Source organism: Scylla paramamosain, chromosome 1, assembly GCF_035594125.1.
Source record: "Scylla paramamosain isolate STU-SP2022 chromosome 1, ASM3559412v1, whole genome shotgun sequence".
Lineage (NCBI taxonomy): Eukaryota > Metazoa > Arthropoda > Malacostraca > Decapoda > Portunidae > Scylla > Scylla paramamosain.
Window position 1 is genome coordinate 9,262,501 of NC_087151.1, and position 20,000 is coordinate 9,282,500.

The 20,000-nt window shown below is 40.5% G+C and overlaps 1 protein-coding gene across 5 annotated transcripts in view; it reads right to left on the reverse strand.

Annotated features, from left to right (window-relative positions):
* The window catches only part of LOC135099794 (uncharacterized), a 390,580-nt gene that overhangs the window by 330,750 nt on the left and 39,830 nt on the right, over positions 1 to 20,000 (reverse strand). Inside the window, exon 2 of one of the 5 annotated variants that reach the window (XM_064002323.1) lies at positions 1,055 to 1,158. The exons of the other annotated variants lie outside the window; for them this stretch is intronic. The gene's annotated coding sequence lies outside the window, so the exon portion shown is untranslated. The remainder of the gene's footprint in view (positions 1 to 1,054; positions 1,159 to 20,000) is intronic. 5 annotated transcript variants of the gene reach the window in all.

Genomic DNA, 20,000 nt, shown 5'->3' on the forward strand with positions numbered 1-20,000 from the left:
TCTCTTGGTCTCTGCGGATAGAAAAAACTCCCTATTGGTTTTTATTGTCCAGTCACACGCCTTCGTCACTGACCTTCACTACCTGCCTTCCTCCCTTCCTTTCTTCCTTTCTTCCCTTTGTCACTCCAGAAGTCCGTCAGTGTTCATCTATAAGCACTTTCCCTGCTAGCTGTCATGTTTTTACCCTAATGTAAGGTACTGGTATGTTCTGTTCGTATACTTATTGGTAGCGAGGTGTGATGTACCAATAAGAATGTGTGTAGCTGGATAAGTTGAGTTTGTATTGCCAAGTTATGTAGAGTGGTAGTTAAAGCGGAGAGTGTAATAATCTGCAGGGTTGGGTAAGCATCCTGGTACGCAGTTCTCTTACACGATAAAGTGACGGAGTAGGCTGTATGGAGAGCAGATTCATCCCAGATAAGAGAACGTCGAGCAGTAACCACACTGAGACATTTCTTCTTGCTCTACATCCACCTCCAAACATTATACTGGCTAGAAATTGCTAACTCTATTCTCAATCCTGTTTTGTATTTCTTTATTGTCAGTGCTTATAAAGATTTGATTACTTTTAGTGTTGTGAATTGGTGTATAGCGTAGTGAAAGGAGTAAGGCTCACAGAATTCATCTCTACCAAGCCCCTGACTTCTACTTGTACAGTTAGGATCTTAAGGCGCTTCTGTGATGTATGAGTGTAGTATATCATTGAAAAAAAAAAAAAAAGGGCTACTTGATGGAGTCAGAAGTGTACGTCCGTGATCAGACCTTTAAATATGAAAATAATGTATGTATCTAAAGAATAAATGATAGTAATAAATAACAAAATAAGTTGATTTATTATGTAGCAGTGAATTTATTGATGGTGACAAAAAAATAAACCGTAAATTTTCAGCCAGTGTATTTTATAGAGCTTCAAAAATTAGTTTCCTTCTAGTTATTGGCACGAATTTAATTTCCCCTGCTCACCACAACCACCACCACCACCATCACCACCACCACCACATAGTAAATCTAAATCCCTAAGGAACTGAGTGTGTCCAAGATGACATGTACTTACCACCCCTCTTCTACCACATCTCTGAGGCTCACGCATACAAACGACTCTGCGCTATAAACTTCTCCCTCTCCGCCACTTTTCCCCCATCCCCAAGAGTGGTGCCTCTGTAAAATGGAGAATCAATCAGGCGCTAATATATCGATCAGCTAACAAACGTATCAGGATGGAATCAGACAAGAACTTTGAGCAAATAATGTTTATCTGATCATTAGCGATAGATTTCATTTTATTTTTTTACCGCCTCGATATAATGGTGTTGGATGCAATATAATGGTGTTAAATGCAATATGATGGTGTTAGACGCAATAAAATGGTGTTGGAAGGGAAATATTACTGTTGGAAGCAATATAATGGAGTTGAATGCAATATAATGGTGTTGGAGGCAAGATAGTGGTGTTGGACGCAATGTAATCGTGTCGGATGCAATGTAGCACTACACAGATGATGCGAGACTCGTCTACACATTATTGCTTGACAGTTTCTCCAGCAAATTGTCGTCTCTGCCTCTCTTTAATGACCACGTTAGATGTTTTCATTATTTTACTGCACTGCTTAACACTAGCAAAGACGTTAAACCTACACGAGTTTTTAGTTATTTTGTTCCCAAGACGATTTATTTTTAAGGGTAACATTTTCTAATAAGAATGATTATAAGACCAACATTGTAAACATTATGATTTTTTTCTTTTCCAATTTGCACCTTGGTTTAGGACGATCAATATTAAGATTTTTTTCTTTACAACTATTATTGCTGCTTCTGTTACTAATATTACTCCTACTACTACTACTACTACTACTACTACTACTACTACTACTACTACTACTACTTATACTACTACTACTACTACTACTACTACTACTACTACTACTACTACTATTACTACTACTACTAACTACTATTATTACTATTACTACTATTATTACCACTGTCATCACGATTACTACTACTATTACTACTGCTGCTGCTGCTGTTGCTGCTCCTGTTATTTCTGCCACTATTACTACTGCTCCTACTACTATAACTACTACTACTTCTACTACTACTACTACTACTACTACTACTACTACTACTACTACTACTACTACTACTACTACCACAACCACCATCACTACAACTACCACCACCACTACCACCGCAACCACTGCTACTTCTGCTACTACTGCTACTGCAGGTTTTGTCAGTGCAAGTATTTCTAGTATACGTAAATATTTCCATTTCTTTAAGGTTTCTGCGGCAGGGGCTTAATCAGATGCGTCGTTAGTAGTGTTGCGATGCCCCTGCAGTGATACAGGTCGAGCAGCTGCCTGGCCACGAGCCTCACGGAAGCCCGGTACATAAGCATACAGTCTTCACTAAAATTGCATCATTTATTTACGCTTCAACAGGTAATCGTTCCCATCAGGCTGAATGATAAGTTGGCAGTTGTCTTCTTTCTTACTTGCCCCCCTCCTTCCCCCATCCTTCGCTATGTTTCAACTTGCCGTTTTCTTTAGTTAGCGGTAATAAGAATGTTAATCCCTCCCTTCTTCATATAACCACAAAGCAGCACGGACATTAAACTGAAGGCACTCCCTCCTCCTCCTACTCCTCCTCCTTCTCCTCCTTCCATGACTTATCAACTAATAACTCTAGGCTAAAGCAAGAGAGGGATTATATTTTTTAAAAGAAATTACCGCTTCAGCCTCGTAAGGAAAATGAGTTATTAGTCTTTTTTCTTAACTTATTCTTCTTTTAGAGCACAAGACATGGAGTAATACATTTGTGGTGAAGTATACGAATCACAGGCCATTAAATACAGAACCGAGCGAGGGTTATCAAGAGTCATTACACTTAATTGACCCTCTGATGGGCCTTAAAAACGAGCCTCTGGAAATACGTCGCGGAATATTAGAGAGGAAAACGTAATTAGTAAAATGTTCTCTCTTCTCTCGCTCTCTCTCTCTCTCTCTCTCTCTCTCTCTCTCTCTCTCTCTCTCTCTCCTCTACAGCGAACGATTAGCGAGGCAATAATAATAAGGTGGAGGGAGAAGAGAGAGAGAGAGAGAGAGAGAGAGAGAGAGAGAGAGAGAGAGAGAGAGAGAGAGAGAGAGAGAGAGAGAGAGAGAGAGAGAGAGAGAGAGAGAGAGAGAGAGAGAGAGAGAGAGAGAATAATAATGAAGTTGATAGAAACACGAGATACATATAGACAAGCATATACCTTTGGATAATTACGTGTTGAAAAGAGAGAGAGAGAGAGAGAGAGAGAGAGAGAGAGAGAGAGAGAGAGAGAGAGAGAGAGAGAGAGAGAGAGAGAGAGAGAGAGAGAGAGAGAGAGAGAGAGACTGCCCAATTAGCCATTCACCCGCCCCCGTCCCCCTTCCCACACACACACACACACACACACACACACACACACACACACACAAAACAAACCTTAATTATAATGACAACGAAAGCGGCAACAGCAAAATTTTTCATAGCAAGAAGAGGTACTAATGGAAAACTTATTTACTTTAACAGCGCCAAAGAAATGTGAACTGCTTCATGATAAGGTCGCAAATAAGCCGATCACTCAAAAAAAAAAAAAAAAGAAAGGAAAGAAAGAAAAAAGAAATGTATTAGCAAAAGGAAAGACTCAAGAGGCACACTGATTAGAAGACAAAACAAAGACGCAGCTCAATAAATGTTTCTATGAATAAACAAAAAGCAAGGGAAGAAGGCGAGACTAATCAGACATATGAGTGAAAGAAGACGAAGCAGAAGAAGAAAAATAAGAAGAAGAAGAAGAAGAAGAAGAAGAAGAAGAAGAAGAAGAAAGGAAAACTTATTAGATCGTCGAACAATAGTGGTGCTTGATAAATGCTTCTATGAATTAAAGCAAGGGAGAAAAGTGAGACCAATTAGAGATCTGTATTACCATTTTTATAAGCTAAATACTAACATAAGAGTAAGTGACGGTTAACATTCCTAAGTAACATCCTCCCTTACATCAGCTCAAAGTATTAATTATAGTGATCACTGACAAGCCTCAACGTAGTTCTGGAAATGAAACTGATCACATTATCCCTGAAATCCACAGTGCATCTCTGTATCACAAGAATCACTTAGTCGATTTGTCTCTCCGAATTCTGCTGTGTATAATTTCAGTGAAGGAAAAAAGTCAGTTATCTCTCTCTCTCTCTCTCTCTCTCTCTCTCTCTCTCTCTCTCTCTCTCTCTCTCTCTGAGCAGAATATGGTGGTGGTGCTTCAATTTATGTAGTCCATTAAGCTACAAGTATTGATTTATCTGCTCATCTACCCAGAGATACACGAAGAACTGTTTCTCAATGGCAATGGATAAAAAAGACATACACGTGTAGAAAATCATATTAAATCACAGGAAACACTAAAATAAAAATGTGTACCGGTGTAGAAAATAAAACATTTCAAACCACGTAAAATGGTAAAAAAAAAAAAAAAAAGACAACATCCGAATTTAATATTCAAAAGTTGACATTTAGTTTAATTCTTGTTTAGAGAGGTAAATAATCACCCGTTCTTGCAAACATGACAAGCAACAAGATGAGGAAAGAAAAAGCAACACAGCAAGACAAAACGAAGGAACACGGTTATGGGAGCACGGACAGAAAAAATATAACGATAACAGCTGCACGAAAAAGGAATGATAAACGCACAGGAGGAAAGAAACAAACTTGAAGACATTTCCACGGAGGGAGAAGGAATGAAAAAGCGGGCCAGTTACATCGACAATAGACCAGAAAATCAAATAAAGGTTGCTAATAGAGGAACGTATAACTTCTTAACTTGCTAATTCCACCACACCCAACTAACACTGCGCTGAGTGGATGGCGAGGGAAGGGTATTCAATCTCTTCCCTAAGCCACCAGCAAGACCACACCAACTTCTCGCTCTTAAGATTATAAAGGGGAGAGAGAGAGAGAGAGAGAGAGAGAGAGAGAGAGAGAGAGAGAGAGAGAGAGAGAGAGAGAGAATAACAAGGGAAAGAACAAGCATCTCTAGTTGAACTCGCACGAAAGGTCCATTTGCCCACTGCCTCTTCCAGTGTACGTACGTTGAAAGAAGAGAGAAAACGGAAGATTCGAAGAAGAAAATGTAGTGTTGAGAATAAAAATATCATAAAAAAAGGTTAACAAAAAAGTTATGTTGGGAATAAAAATGATCAAAATAAAAGTGTTAAAAATAAAAAAACACTACATTTTCAATAAATTATCTCTCTCTCTCTCTCTCTCTCTCTCTCTCTCTCTCTCTCTCTCTCTCTCTCTCTCTCTCTCTCTCTCTCTCTCTCTCTCTCTCTCTCTCTCTCTCTCTCTCTCTCTCTCTCTCTCTCTCTCTCTCTCTCTCTCTCTCTCTCTCTCTCTCTCTCTCTCCCAAAACACCCAATCAAACATATATCCTTTATACCACTAATAGACGCATGAGACACACACACACACACACACACACACACACACACACACACACACACACACACACACACACACACACACACAGAGAGAGAGAGAGAGAGAGAGAGAGAGAGAGAGAGAGAGAGAGAGAGAGAGAGAGAGAGAGAGAGAGAGAGAGAGAGAGAGAGAGAGAGAGAGAGAGAGAGAGAGAGAGAGAGAGTTACAAACTCACAGAAAGATAGACAGAAACACAAAGACAGACACAAAGGCAAATAAAAGAGAGAGAGAGAGAGAGAGAGAGAGAGAGAGAGAGAGAGAGAGAGAGAGAGAGAGAGAGAGAGAGAGAGAGAGAGAGAGAGAGAGAGAGAGAGAGAGAGAGAAATAAAGACGAGAATAAAGAGGAAACCTAACAAGAAAAATCCGTCAACATTCACTGCACGCAATCTGAAATTCCTGATTCTCCTTGGCTGGGAACTGAGAGAGGCTGTGTATCCATCAGCGTTGCTCCGCCATGCATGGGGGAGGTGGGGAGAGGAGGAGGAAAAGAGGGAGAGAATAGGGGAGAGGAGGAGGAGGAAAGGTGGCGAAAGGGGGAGGTAAGGTGAGAGAGGAGTGGGAAAGGAAGAGGAAAGGGGGAGGGAAAAATGGGAAAGAGGCAGGAAAGATGGTGAAAGACGGGCAGAAAATTGAGGAGGAAAGGGAGGAGAGGGGAAGGGGAGAAAAGGGAAGAAGTGGGGAAGAAAGGTGGAGAAAAGGAAGGGGATAGGTAGGGGAAAGCGATAGAAAAGGAGGAAACGGTTAAGAAAATGGGGAAAGGGTTAAGAAAGGGTGAGGAAAAGGTGTGGAAAAGAAGTAGGAAAGGGAAGAAAGGAGGAGAAAGGCGAAAAAAGTGTAAAAAATGGGGAGAAAAGAGGGAGGGAATGAAGGAGGAAAGCTGGAGTAAAGTCGGAGGAAAGAGGGAGGAAAGAAAGGAGGAGGAAGAAAAGGGAAGATAAGAAGACTCATCCCGGCATTCGTTTAAGATGCTGACCAGTAGAGAGAGAGAGAGAGAGAGAGAGAGAGAGAGAGAGAGAGAGAGAGAGAGAGAGAGAGAGAGAGAGAGAGAGAGAGAGAGAGAGAGAGAGAGAGAGAGAGAGAGAAAGAGAGAGAGCCCTGAAGGCACTGCGCTGGTCCCCATAAATGCTGCCTTTTAGAACCCAGTGCTTGATGGAGCCTCTGTCGCGAGTAATAATTAAAGTTTATCATTATAATTACTGGCGAGGCGTTGTTTTTGAAAGGATGCTAAGGGCGAGGTGTGAGGTGCTAGCGAGGAGGAAAGAGAGGAGGAGGAGGAGGAGGAGGGGGAATAAGATGAGTAAAATGTGTGCGTGCGTCCGTCCCTCCATCCCTCTGTGTGTGTGTGTGTGTGTGTGTGTGTGTGTGTGTGTGTGTGTGTGTGTGTGTGTGTGTGTGTGTGTGTGCGCGAGGAGGATAGCGAATGTGTTAAATTAGAGGCATCCATCAGCGAGGAACGGGTGTTTTACTGCTCTGGGAGATGGAGGGAGAGAAGGAGGAGGAAGGGAGGGAAGGAGAGAGAGAGAGAGAGAGAGAGAGAGAGAGAGAGAGAGAGAGAGAGAGAGAGAGAGAGAGAGAGAGAGAGAGAGAGAGAGGGAGGGAGACTGCATTGATGGGCGGGTGGAAGGAAAAGGAGGGAATCTTTGAGGGAGAGTGCGTCTATAAACGAAAGGGAGGAAAAGGAGGGAAGGTGGGAGAATAGATGGATGGGAGGGAGGGAGAGTGGATGGACGGGAGAGAGGAAAGGAAGGTGGGAGATGGATGGATGGAGGTAGGGAGAGAGAGACTGTGCTGTGGATGGACGGGAGGGAGGAAAGGAGAAAAAGGATGGACGGGAGGATGAAGGGAGGAAAAGGATGGAAGATTGGAGGGAAGGTGGAAGGTGAGCGAAATGTGTGCGGGTGCAAATGTGTGTAGTTAGAAGGCTGAATGGGTTAAAACTACGAGTACATTGTGTGTCTTCTTTGCCCTCCGTGTGTTTTTGGGCGGGGTAAGAGGAGCGGTGAGGAAAGAGGGAAGGGAGGAAATAGGGGAGAGTAAACAAAGAAAATGGAAGCAGAGGAAGAAAATGTAAGGAATAGAACAAGGGAAGTTCGAGATATAAAAACATGTAAAAAAAAAAAAGACGAAAAATAAAGAAAATATAATGAAAAGAGGAAAAGAGAAGAAATGAAGGTGGATAGAGAAAAAAGCAGGATAGGAAATGTTGTAGGATAAGAAACGAAAGGAAAATAATAGGAAAAGGAGGGAAAAGAGTTGAGAGAGAGAGAGAGAGAGAGAGAGAGAGAGAGAGAGAGAGAGAGAGAGAGAGAGAGAGAGAGAGAGAGGGGAGGGGGGAGTACCGGCTGAAAACTATTAGTCTCGACAAGTCCCCTTCACTCCATTGTTTTGCAAATGGACAGAAAACAATATTCTTCCCAATGCCCTTTGACCGTCGCTACAAAACCTTCATTCGTGTATTTAAGAATCTATTGTCACCCTTCATAAATGGCGGGGGATAAAGGAGGGAGGGAGGGAAGAAGGGAAGGAGGGAGAGAGGAAGGGAAGGAGGGAGGGAGGGAGTAATGGAAGGAGGGAGGGAGGGAGGAAGGAGGGAGGAAGAAGAAGGGGTTTTTGCTCTCTCTCTCTCTCTCTCTCTCTCTCTCTCTCTCTCTCTCTCTCTCTGTGTGTGTGTGTGTGTGTGTGTGTGTGTGTGTGTGTGTGTGTGTGTGTGTGTGTGTGTGTGTGTGTGTGTGTGTGTGTGTGTGTGTCCCTTCATTATTTATCATTCATTTACAGCATTTATTGATCTATTTATGTATTTATATATTCATTTACTTATTTTGCATAATTCAGTTCATCTTAAGCAAGACTCGGACACGTTAAATGCCATGCACCCAAAGCAGGATTTTAAAACTAGGGTAGGTGCACTGCAGTATTAGATAGCAAGGCGCGTCATTGCAATTATGTTTGACAAGCAATCATATAGTTATTCCAATTACCAATATTTCTCCCGCGTGGCCTTTACATCTCATGGGCGTTAATAAAAACACACTTAATATTACGAGGAGTCTCAGTAACCTACCATAACGTCAAGCACTGATCACCCCCTGCACAGATAATCAGATAGCTAACTGCATCAAGAAAACACAGCAAAATGGAAGGGAAAAAATACCCCATTAATTATACGAGAGATATCAGACAAAACGTAACTGATCCTCCGATTACAATTCTGGATTTTTTGAATGTCCATAATATCCTGATAATTTGGCCTCTGTCTTCCTTCACTCTGCACAGACACCCGACAGGACACCGTAAGCCCTAAGCCAGCGAGGTGTGTGGCTTAACCCATACAGTGATAGTTAGGGGATGTCTCTTCTGCAGTGGAAGTACATACGCTGATAATGATGAATTCTCTGACATCACGTGGCAATGTCGTAAAGATCAAGATTTACTGATAAGACATTTTGCTTCTTGATGGCAATTCCTATCTCTTACCTCACAGACGCAAGTGCAGTCGCTAAAGTCGTCCAGAATTAAGCCAACAGAGGGTTATCTTCCTCATTCTAATAATACGTTACACTAGTAGGCGCAGGAACTCCCTCTGTAGTATTTAATCCCTCAGCTTCGTGTTTCCCTCTCTTGTTCATCGGATCTGCGGAGTAATCGCCGGGTAATTAGACGCCATCGCGCCCCAATAGTCGTGGATATCGGGGCGTAAAAAGTGGTAACACGAAGACGTCATTCATTGGTCAGGAGGTCTTGCGGGCCACCTGCTCATCACAAGCTTGAGAACCGATCATTACACAACATTTAGAATTTCTCTACGTGTCTAATTATTTTTCCTTGCTTGACTTTTTTTGTAGCAGCGTCCTGTTTGGCGAGTGTGCTTTGATTTTTCCGTTTGAATGCATCCATTTTGTCGATCTGTTCTTAAGTTTGTTTGTTTATACTTCAGTTTTATAAGTTTGTTTTTCAGGAGGATTCAGATATTCACTGTGAAATGAAAGAAAATGATTGTAAACTTTTTTTTTATGTTTGAAAGACCCGACAAGAAATTCGCGCGTTGTTTCGCTTGCGTTATCCTGTATTTTCTCACTCTCTTTTTATTCTCTTTTTAACACGTGAGGGAGAGAGACTAAGGGCACAAAAATTAGTAAAAATAGCCAGCTTATAATGCCACACCCAGGTAGCACCAGGAAAACTTTCTAAACAATCTACCAATTTAGTTCTTTAGGTTGCTTAAAATTCCTCTTTCCGAAAAGCTCAAATTGTTGCCAGAAAAAAAAAACACAAACAGAAAAAGAAGAAAATTGATATTACAAGTGATTCATTTCAGCCCATTATTTCGATTATTTATTTGTTACATGACTAAAAATCTCTCGAATATCTTCCCTATCTATTTTGTTTTTTTACTTATCTACTTAGTTATTTATTCTGGTATTGCATTATTCCCTACACTCCTTGCTTATCTTCTAATGTCAATGTATCAGCTTATCTATGTCCATTATTGTACAAGAGTTTCCTTTAATCGTGTGTGCTTCATGCATTAACAGAGGCGCTTAGATGCAGAGGCTGAGCTAGGAAGAAAGTGTGCATGTTAACGAGAGAGAGAGAGAGAGAGAGAGAGAGAGAGAGAGAGAGAGAGAGAGAGAGAGAGAGAGAGAGAGAGAGAGAGAGAGAGAGAGAGAGAGAGAGAGAGAGAGAGAGAGAGAGAGAGAGTGAGGAACAAACTGTACCAATGTAGTAGCTGTATTTTGACTTTTGCAAATAAGACAAATAAATAGATAAATGAAAGAGCTAGGAAAAAAAGGGAGGAAAAGAGAAAAAGAAACTAATACACAGTTTAAGAAAGAGAATGAAATAGAAAAGAAACAGCGTAATTTAAAGAAAGAATAAAGAAAACGTATATAGATATGTGATGAAGAAAAAAACAATGAAAAGAATAATAAAATAGACACGTGCCAGCTCTCTCTCTCTCTCTCTCTCTCTCTCTCTCTCTCTCTCTCTCTCTCTCTCTCTCTCTCTCTCTCTCTCTCTCTCTCTCTACCTCCACTCCGTACTCAAGGTAAACTAAACAGGTCAGTCTAAACAGGTAAGCAATTAAGATATGCCTTAATATATGTCACTTATAAATTAATCAAGGAGGGGAGTAATGCAGGTGGAGTCAAACACGTGAGGTAACACAGGTGAGGTAAGAGAGGCGAGAAAATAAATGTCAGGTAACAGCAGTGAGCCAAAACACCTGAGTCTTGGTGTCTGAAGGAAAAAAAAAAAACAGGAGTATTGGGACAGGTAAACATTCTCCTCCATTATTCTCCTTTTCTCTTCTCCTTACCACGGATTTCTTGTCCCGTCTCATCTTCCCTTCCCTTCCCTTCTCTTCCCTTCCCCTTCCATATACTACTACGCCCTCTGATGGTTTTATTGCGGTGACTTCTGGTGTTTTCTTTTTTTTTTTATGTTGTTTTATGGTGATTGATCGTGTGTGTGTGTGTGTGTGTGTGTGTGTGTGTGTGTGTGTGTGTGTGTGTGTGTGTGTGTTGGTGGCTCGTCAGTGTTTTATTTCCTTCCCTAGTTTCTTGCATGGCTTTTTATCTCTCTCTCTCTCTCTCTCTCTCTCTCTCTCTCTCTCTCTCTCTCTCTCTCTCTCTCTCTCTCTCTCTCTCTCTCTATCTATCTATTTTTCTATCTAGCTATCTATCTATCTATCCATCTCTCCAGCGATCTGTTTATCTGTCTAATCATTAGTTCATCTGTCTGTCCATCCGTTTATCTGTGTATTAATCAGTCTGTGTATCCATCTACCTATATCTTCCTCTCCTATTCACTTCCTTTCTCTCCCTCTTCTAAGCATTTCCTCCCCCTTTTCATTTTTTTTTCCTCTATTCTCTCTCAACAAGTCTTCCTTTACTCTTCTCTCTCTCTCTCTCTCTCTCTCTCTCTCTCTCTCTCTCTCTCTCTCTCTCTCTCTCTCTCTCTCTCTCTCTCTCTCTCTCTGTATTGAAGGGAAATGGCCGCTGCACAAAAATCCCCTTCCCCTTTAAAGGCGCCGGTCATGCACCATTCAATTCAAGCACTCAGCTTTTCAATGGACAAAGAGACAAGTCGAGGACGATACAAGAATGACGATAATCTCATGACTTGTAATATCCGACGATACTCTCTCTCTCTCTCTCTCTCTCTCTCTCTCTCTCTCTCTCTCTCTCTCTCTCTCTCTCTCTCTCTCTCTCTCTCTCTCTCTCTTTGTGTGTGTGTCCGTCCTTTACCTGTCTTCTCCCTCTTTCCATGTCACCTTTTTTTGTATTCTTTTTGAGGGAGTACATATATATAATGATAATTTATCTTTACGCCTCGGTGAAGATGGAAATGAACGTGCTATCTCGAGGTGTGATCCATTCGTTCGTCTGCTTGATTGCTTGTGCCTGTGTGTGTGTGTGTGTGTGTGTGTGTGTGTGTGTGTGTGTGTGTGTGTGTGTGTGTGTGTGTGTTCTATTTTTAGCGTTCATTTCCACGCTTCACCGTAACATACATTGTGATAATGATCCTGATTTCACACGTACACGCACACGCACGCGCGCACACACACACACCACACACACACACACACACACACACACACACACACACACACACACACACACACACACACACTCAAATAAATGCAAAGAAATAAACCAAACAATAACATCAGAAAAAATGGAGAGAAAAAAAAAGGATTCCTAGAGAGAGAGAGAGAGAGAGAGAGAGAGAGAGAGAGAGAGAGAGAGAGAGAGAGAGAGAGAGAGAGAGAGAGAGAGAGAGAGAGAGAGAGAGAGAGAGAGAGAGAGACCAGACAGACTGACAGACAGACAGACAGAAGGACAGACAGACAGTGAAAAGCATATTAGACAAGAAAGAAAGAGAGAGAGAGAGAGAAAAAAAAAGATTTCTTGAGGCTTTTAAGAAGTGCAAAGTGAGGAGACCCATAAAAGGGTGCGGCTCACTCAGGCTTAGACGTCTCCCCCATTGACCGCTGAGAGAGAGAGAGAGAGAGAGAGAGAGAGAGAGAGAGAGAGAGAGAGAGAGAGAGAGAGAGAGAGAGAGAGAGAGAGAGAGAGAGAGAGAGAGAGAGAGAGAGAGAGAGAGAGAGAGAGAGAGAGAGAGAGAGAGAGAGAGACTTTAAATTCACTGTATTTTCGCAGGGTAGTGATTATAACAGTTTCAGTAGATATATTTTCTACAATCATGTCAAAATCATATAAAGTAACAAGGCTAAAATTAACATGATGAAAATTTCTGATCATATATATATATATATATATATATATATATATATATATATATATATATATATATATATATATATATATATATATATATAAAGAGAGAGAGAGAGAGAGAGAGAGAGAGAGAGAGAGAGAGAGAGAGAGAGAGAGAGAGAGAGAGAGAGAGAGAGAGAGAGAGAGAGAGATTACCTCACACTCGTCCTCAATCTTTTGCTGGATGCTGGCGTGTGGAGGTCAGAGGGAAGGGATGGTGGGGGTGTGTGTCTCGGGTGGGTGGCGGTGGTAGCGGGTGTGGGTGGCAGTGCGGTGAAGTCGTGAGTCAGGATCTGGCTCACTATCTTCTGTTGAAGGCCTTAATCAGAGATTTAATGTATTCTGATCCTGAAAAAATACATTATCTGCTTCTGGCAAAACGTGCTAGAAGTTCTTTCGCAAATAACATACGTTATATTTATTTTCAAACTTTTCGTCACCCTATATGGTCTATATAAGTAGTCTGTGCTCTTCAAGACACCTTGGACTTGTATTCGAATTGTTTTTCTTTAGGGAGAGGCATCTAAATTTTTTTTTCCACTAGTTTTATTACCCTTTGTCCTGAACCATTCTTAAAAAAAAAAAAAAAAAAAAAAGAAGTGTTAATGAAACTTTATTTCCTTTGAGTAATCCAGGGAATATGTATAAGCAAAAACTTAAGTTTATACATTATAAAGCTTTACTAAATATTAGATCACCTCCTTTCTACGAGTGTACCTCTCGAAATCAAAATTTGCACAAGACCATATATCATATTCAGCTGAGATGAGGCCATCACAGCCACAGGGTAGCAGGGTCTAATGGAAGTTACTGGAGTACTCAAGGATGTGTTCACGCTTTAAGAGGTCATTCAAAAATCATTCCATGCCATAAACAGCAAAAAAATAAACACCAATGAGAACTCGACTAAGCGTCTCTGTGGCCTCTGATAGTCCTGATGAGAGTCAAGTGGGTTTAGAAACATGAACCTTAATGAATGAGTATTAAATGTTACAAGATACATTAACTGACTTGATTTTAAGCACTACAGAACTGTGGTGATATAGCGCAGCATTTAGAGACGTGTACGTGCAGTAGTAGTGTGGCTCTTCGTTGTTTATCGTGGCGTGTTTCGGTGTCACTAAAGAAGGATTGTATGTGGATGGGTGTGAATATAAGTGCAGCTTTTTGTGAGAGTGTAGCGTCGTTCAGGTTGGCTAAGGTTGGAAGACTGACAGACAGGCAGACAGACAGATAGACAGACAGAGAAAAGCATATTAAAGGAAGAAAAAATCCCGAGACTTTTAATGCAATAGATTTTAGTAACGCGGCGTCACAAGTATGGCAGTGTCTGATTTGATTGTACCCGACTCCCAGCTGAGCAATATCTAAGCTAATTATATTTTGGTGTATGTTATCTCTCTCTCTCTCTCTCTCTCTCTCTCTCTCTCTCTCTCTCTCTCTCTCTCTCTCTCTCTCTCTCTCTCTCTCTAGGTATTTCTCATAATCTACTTTATCTTCTGTATCAGTTCGTTTATTTCGTTAGTTATTGTAGCATATACTTATTCATCTTTTTTTTTTTGTAGATATAAGATACTTCCTCTGTAGATACCACCGATTCTCTCTCTCTCTCTCTCTCTCTCTCTCTCTCTCTCTCTCTCTCTCTCTCTCTCTCTCTCTCTCTCTCTCTCTCTCTCTCTCTCTCTCTCCAATCGCTTTATCTATCAGTGTATCTGGGTGCTCCCTCCTCCCTCGGCCCTCCCATTAGCATCACACTACAGACTCCTACGCTGGGAACTTTACACAGCCACATGTACGGGAAGACTGTACGTTCCTCTTTGTGACTGCCGTGTCCCCGTGTGTACCATGCGTCGTTGTGGGTACCTTTGGTGTGTGTGTGTGTGTGTGTGTGTGTGTGTGTGTGTGTGTGTGTGTGTGTGTGTGTTTATGGTAATTTCCTGCTCTGTTTTTTGTTTGTTTGTTTGTTTAATGTGTGGGAGAAAAAAATAGAGAAAAGAAAGAAGAAAGAAAGAAAGAAAGAAATATGGTTATTGGTGCCATATATATAATTATTTTTTTTGTCATATTCCTTTCTTTCTTTTTCATTCAATCCTTGCTCCGGTTTCCTTTATGAAATATTGAATAAAATAAAAATAAAAATGACAGAACAACAACAACAACAAAACGGTTACTACTGCTACTACTACTAGTCATAATAATAATGATGATAGTGATGATGATGATGATGATAATAATAATAATAATAATAATAATAATAACAATAATAATTATAATAATAAAAATAATAATAATAATAATAATAATAATAATAATAATAATAATAATAATAAACTCCTTGAGGGTGATATTAACAAACCATGCTCTCGCTCCTCTAGAATGAACACACACACACACACACACACACACACACACACACACACACAGGCCACGGTCTCGTCACCCTTCACACGACAGTATCTTTTCCTATCATCACGGGGAAAACAAAACCGCCCTGAGAGATCCACCTCTATTGACAGAATCGTAAGCTTTTCCTATACATTTTTTTTTTTTAATATCATATTCAGTCACAGTTCAAGTTACACACACACACACACACACACACACACACACACACACACACACACACACACACACAATAGGCCTCTTAAGATAACAATTTGAGTTTCTTCTTTAACACTATTTTTGTTCCTTAGCTTTTTTTTTTCTTTATATTAAATTGCGATATACCTTTTTTTTTTATCCTTTTTGTAACTAGATTTGTAATTACTCTGTTGCACTGTCCCGTTATAAATTTTCTTTTATATATTCATTGGTGTTATCTCGAACTAGAGTTTTGTTATCACCCTTCGTCTTTTATTTATTTACCTTTTTTTTTTTTTTTGATAGGTCCAATGTGTCCCTGGTCTTTTTTTTTATGTCTAGGGTCAATGTCTTCGTTTCATTCTCCTTTGCATTATTATTATTTTTTTTTTTCTCGTGGTGTTATCTTGAGTCTTCATTAGGTCTCCTCCTGTTACAACGACCCTTCTGCCGTATCTCCACCCGACATTTGTTCCACTTGGTTACACTGTCTTTCTACCTGTGTTCAGTTACCTGCCTGTTTTCCTCTCCTTCGCCACACCTCTCCTTTCTCTCCCTGCCGCACCTTCTTCCAGCATTCCTTGTCCTTCTTCTCCTACATCATGTCTTTCTTAACTTTTCCCTCCCAGGCTCTCTTTATTTTCCTTTCTCTTCATATACAACATTTTCTCTCTCACTCTGCTCTGCTGTTTCTTCTCCCTTCTTTTTTTGTATATTTTGTCTTTACCTTTTCATTGCTGTCCTTTCCATTTTCTTTTCCTATCACTATTTTTCTTTCCACATTCAAGTTTGTCTTTTTTTCATCTTTGTTACACTCCCTTCAACATCCCTTCCTAACTCTTCCCTTCCCTCCTCCCTAACAGTGTTCCCTTCCCTTGACACACCTTTACCTTTTTTGCTCCGACATTAACTTTCCTACGCCTTCTTTCTACCAAAAAAAAAAAAAAAAAAAAACTTCCCATTCTTAAGCTTTCTCTTACTATCAGATTTTTTTTTTATGGACAATGTAGCATTTTTTTTTTAGGTTACTTAACTCTCTAGCTGTTCTTAAATGTATATTAAACCATTTTATCCTTTCTTATGCTTCTGTTTGCTTATTTTCTTCTGTCAAACATGTCGTCGACCTTCCCTTCACTCGACAACAACTTCTCCTTGACTCTATATTAAATCATTCCCTTTCTCTCTCTTACAATCCTCTCTGCTTCCTTTCCTCTTCCCAGCATATCCTCTTGACATTTCCTGTTACCTTACCCTTCCTTTCCTCCTTCCCAGCACGTCCTCTGCCATCACTTCACTTCCCAGCAAGGTCACTAAATTAAACCATTCACTTTTCTATTTTCATCCTTGTCTTTCCTTTACTTCCCCTTTGTAACATGCATTCCACTTTCCCTTGACTCCACATCAAGCTCCTACCTTCCCTCTACCTCCTCCTCATCCACCTGCAGTACTGCCTCCCCTCACTCCCTCGCGCAGGTGGGTCTCCCTCATTAAGGTACTGAGGTGTGTCCGATTATACCGTGGGTTCGCCAGGTCATTCCCTCAGCAGTTTATGATCTATCTTCTTTTTATTAACTTGTTAATCTCTCTTCTTCTTTTACGTTGTTTTTAAGGGGACGTGTCCTTAACTGATTTTTCAAGAGGCCAATGGAGGTGTGTTGTTGTTGTTGTTGTTGTTGTTGTTGTTGTTGTTGTTGTTGTTGCTGTTGTTGTTGTTGTTGTTGTTGTTGTACTCTATAGAGGTGAATGGGTCAACTACATTCAAGCCGTAAGATGAAGTACAGTACATGCATTTACTTTTCTATCTCATGTTTATGTATAGAGTTTACCGTCTATCTACTTGCTACTATTTTTTCCCTTCTCTTTTGTCCATAAATGTATTGATAAAAGGGAGTGAATCATCTATTTAAGCCTTAAGAACATGCATTTACTTTTCTATCTCATGTTTATGCATATAAACCGCTGCCTACCACGTACAATTTTTTTTTTCTTTTTTTTTTTTTTCTCTCTATATTCAACCCGTAAGATTAAGTACGGTACAAGCATTTACTTTTCTATCTCGTGCTTACGTATACAGTCCGGTGCTTCCCTCCCTGTGCCGTCCCCGTGGTGTTCCCTGTTGCTATTAATCACATTTTCTGCCTCTCAAACCGCAACACTCATGGACAACAGGGGAATAATTCATGACGATCACACGTATGCAAAGGAGGGACTTGTAACTTCGAGGATTGCAAACTGTGGCCATAAGGTTTTCATTTGTGTGTTGTGCTGTGTGTGGTGTGTGTGTGTGTGTGTGTGTATGTGAGTGTGTGTGGTGTGTGTGTGGGTGGGTGGGTGGGTGTGTAGATGCATATTGTTAAGTGTGTGAGTGTGTTTCAGCATTCGAGAGAGAGAGAGAGAGAGAGAGAGAGAGAGAGAGAGAGAGAGAGAGAGAGAGAGAGAGGAGAGAGAGAGAGAGAGAGAGAGAGAGAGACAGAGAGACTAAGAAAAAGAGAGTTACAGAGTTAGAAAGTGTGTAGTATATGTTCGATACTACATACTTCTCTTTCCCGCTCTCCCTTTTTCCCTTTTTTTTTACTCCTACCTCGCTCTCAAGTAATAATAATTTCGTGTATAGACGTTTATACATTATGCCACGGCCGACTTCCTTCCGTGCGGCTAATGTATTGAAAGGGGGTCCGCCTTATCAAGGAACTTCACGATTATATCTGAGAGTTACGACGAAGGAAAATAATAAGAAGGAAGAGTTATGAGCGAGGCAAAATAAGCAGAACCAGTTGAGAGGAAGACAAATATGATGAACGAGTTGCCAGGAAGAAAATAAGCTAAAGAGATGGGCTGTGAGGGTAGAGAAACTATTAAGTGAACAAGAGAGAGAGAGAGAGAGAGAGAGAGAGGAGAGAGAGAGAGAGAGAGAGAGAGAGAGAGAGAGAGAGAGAGAGAGGAGAGAGAGAGAGAGAGAGAGAGAGAGAGATAGTACTCGTAGTTACTGTAAGAAGATTATGAAGGAAGAGACGAGAGCGATAAAGCTTAACAAGAATAAAGAGAACTAAAAGAGAAGTAGAGGAAGAAGGAGGAGAACTAACAGGACGGGAAGGAGGAGGAGGAGGAGGAGGACGGGGAGGAGGAGGAGGAGGAGGACGGGGAGGAGGAGGAGGAGGAGGACAGGGAGGAGGAGGAGGAGGAGGAGGAGGAGGAGGAGGAGGAGGAGAAGGGGAGGGGAAGGGGAGGGGGGAGGGGGAGGAGGAAGAGGAGGGGGAGGAGGAGGGCAGAAAGGGCTGGGTGGAAGAGATGCGTGGGAAGTGATTTATAGAAGGAACGAGAGACGAAAAGAGAGTTACGAGGGAGAATCAAGGAAGAAAATCGTAAATCAGTGAAGCCAGACCTGCACAATCACCTTATAATTTCTCCTCTTTTTCTAACACATCACTTCGAGTTAATGTTGTCTTGGCAATGACTTCTTTCTTTTTTATATCTCTTCTCTTTTTTCACATTTCAATTTCCATTTTATCCTCGTCTTCCTCTTCGTCTTTCTCCTCCTCCTCCTCCTCCTCCTCCTCCTCCTCCTCCCTCCTCCTCCTCGTACTGTTCGTGGTCGTCTTTTTTCTTAAACTTCATTTATCTCTTCCGTAAATTATCTAAATGGTTTCTAACTTTCACCTTTTTACTGCAATAGTTAATAATGATAACTGTAATGATGATAATAATAAAAATAGTAGTAGTAGTAGTAGTAGCGGTAGCAGCAGCAGCAGTAGTAGTAGTAGTAGTAGAATGATAGTGGTGACACCAGCACCAGCAGCAGCAGGAACAACAACAACAACAACAACAACAACAGCGACAACAACAACAACAATAATAATAATAATGATAATAATGATAATAATAATAATAATAATAATAATAATAATAATAACAACAACAATACCACGGTCTTATGCAACGCGCCTCCCTCAACACACGCGGGAGGACATCTTACAAATAGTACAGAGAGAAAATGTAGAATGTCAGAAGGATAACAAGAAAATAAACACAAGCATGATAAATTAAAACGCAAGCATAATAAATTAATGAGATGAATACTGCAACTATTTACAATAATCATAAGAGTGCTCCTGCTGTGCGCCGCTGTAATTATCATGAAACCTCTCCAAAAAAAAAACTCTACTAATCATAACGATAATAATAATAATAATAATAATAATAATAATAAAAATAATAATAATAATAATAATAATAATAATAATTGCGATGAATGATAAAAGTAATAGCAATAATTAGTAATGATGGTCATGATGCGGGTGATGATTTGGTAATGATAACAACTATAACAAATAACAACATCAACAACAACAACAACAACAACAACAACAACAACAACAACAACAACAACAACAACAGCGACGACGACGACGACAACGACGATAACAGCACCAACAACAACCAACAACAACGAGAACAACAAAAACAACAGCAATAATTATGAATATGAAAATAATCGCAATAATTGAACATGTCGGTGATGGTGTGAATGATGATGATGATGATGATGATAATGAATGATGATAATAATAATAATAATAATAATGATAATACGAATAAGAATAAAAAGGAGGAGGAGGAGGAGGAGGAGGAGGAGGAGGAGGAGGAG